We start from the raw sequence: 2,447 nt of genomic DNA, 5'->3' as shown, positions 1-2,447 counted from the left end.
TCCTACACGGTCGCTGATGAGGGCATACGTGCACTAATGCACTAATTGGAGTTGCCTAACGTGATAGACACCTGCCGTGATGATTTCATCCGAGTCAGTGATTGTTATCTTTTTCTCCCTCTCTCCCCCCCCCTCACGCGACCTTCCCCGATGCGCGACATTTATTGTTGGACTCTGTATAGAAATATATGTATGGATCCGGGAATATGCACAGATTTGAGCCCTCTTCTACACCATACGACGACTCGTATGTGACAGAGGGCTCGTCCGAGGTGACCGTGAAGCATGGGAAAGAGCTTGTGAGGAGACGGAATACGGAGGAATACTTCGCCGCAAATTATGCCGAAGTTTAATAACTTCTGGGTGGCTTCTGCGCCTCGCAGGTCGCAGGACGGAAGTCCGCTGTCCGAAAGCACGCAGTGCCTGGACAACTCGGAGAGCTGGTCGCTTTTTTCGTTTCGCTTGACTTTCTGATCACAGAGCGTCGAACGTCCCACGTCAAATGACCTACAATAGCTAGGATGATGCTTGGATGGGGTGAAGGCGAATGTTCCAGGATTCTCCCGAATTCTCGGAGCTCTACCCGCAATCAGGTTCGTCGTAGACGATGCTTCATACAATCTGGGAATTCTGAGAACTTCGACCGAACTGTGCGGGAAGGTGAGACTCCGTGTGTTCCCTGAGTTGAGGAAAGCTCCTCTCCCGATCTGCCATTCCTCAAAGTTATCTCCATCTAGCCCAGCCGATCCTTATTACTCTGATTGCTGCACTGAGAGAAGCGGGAATCCACTCGCCCGAGCGCGATACGGAATAGCACAATGCACAGCATACAAGTGAAGCACGAGCGATGAGCCGCTGTATTCTTGGCGAGATCTCTCCGTGGAAATTGCTCTGTGCCCATGACGCGATTCCTTCGTGAAAGCCGCTCTGTATCCATGACATGATCTCTTCGCGAAAGCCGCTCTGCCTCCGTGATTTTCCTCCTTGAGAAGGCATAGCTCGCTCCAAGCGGGATGGGGTTACCTCGTAGCTCCTTCCAAGGCTTCCGGTCGGGAGGTCGAATCCCGACTCCCTCATTGGGAACACATTGACTGCGTGATGCCCCTCGCAGTGTAAAAGAGTGATCGGCAAGAGCATCCCCATCCCCGACGCGCTTCGATCAATGAAGCTTACAAGGTCAACGCCAGTAGCACCATCGCGAAGCCAACGAGACAGTTATCGGTTATCGTTAGGGCTAGGCGTTTGTGGCGGACTTTTTTCGGGAATATCGCGGACCTGTGGCGGATCTCCCCAGCAAAAATCGCGGACTTATGGCGGATGCTTTGTCGACGAATCGCGCTAACTCGGGAAAAAGACAAGGGCAGCTTCATGGCTCCGAACAAGCAAAACGAAAGCTCATGCTTATGTTTGTCTGCTGTCGTCAATTACCTTATGGTACTTAGGAGGCTTGAAGCTAGGACCAGAACTCACAGTGCGTCTCTGTTATTATTAAGCATATTGTACATGCTGAGATTCTTACTTTTTATACTACGTCTATCATCTCGTAGAACAGTCGCGTGTTTCCTGAGAGATCTCTCAGCCGAAACACTGTTGCCGGGTACACTCAGACAAGTCAGAGCGATCTTCGTCAATTCGGGAAAACGAGCCGTCGCATTCATCCACAAAACTATCGGATCAGACGAAGCCTCGAGTTTTCTCTTGGCCGACAAGTATAGTCGGAGTTCAGCCTTCCCTGGATCGTTTCCCTCAAACCACAGTATATTTTCGATGACGTAGCCGGCTTCGATCTCGATTGTTTTCAACTTCGCGGGGTCGAATACGCGACAGGCGCGGAAGAACGGATAAGGATATCTCGCCATCGATGGTCCCCTTGGAATCTATCGAACGGGATGCGGGGCTGTCACGGGAGGAGTCACACTGACCATGTTTATCCCGTGAAAAATACTCCGAAATTCGCGGAAGGTGGGCATTCCGGCCGAAAATCGCGGATTTCATGGCGGATGTGGCGGCCGCCACAAACGCCTAGCCCTAGTTATCGTTTATCGTCCATCGTCTAGGTCTAGGGACCGGAGCATGTTGTGTTCTCAGCAGAGATAGACCGGTAGTCGACAAAGAAGCCAATAAAGATGGTTCCCGCACCCCTTCCTCTGCCCGGAGTATTCCTTCCCTCCTCAACCCGGTAACTGGTGCCGACGGGACAACGCTGATCGGAATTATGAGAATTTGAGAAAAGATCGTTCCTTTCGACCGTTTATTACCATTTTTTTCTTTGGAGCAGTCTATCGAACACTACCCACAAAATACGGCTTCATGGATCACCTTCATGACAAGGAGTCTAGCTGCGCAGAATTTTCGGCGCACGGTCACTTCCGTGGATCCGTTTATCCTCGGCTTCACTACCGGAAAAGCTTCCGACTTCCTCTAGGAAGCATTACTCGTCCTCTCCC

This window comes from Galendromus occidentalis, unplaced genomic scaffold, assembly GCF_000255335.2.
Source record: "Galendromus occidentalis unplaced genomic scaffold, Mocc_1.1 scf7180000075992, whole genome shotgun sequence".
NCBI lineage: Eukaryota > Metazoa > Arthropoda > Arachnida > Mesostigmata > Phytoseiidae > Galendromus > Galendromus occidentalis.
The sequence above is the reverse complement of the archived record's forward strand: the minus strand, read 5'-3'. Positions refer to the sequence as shown.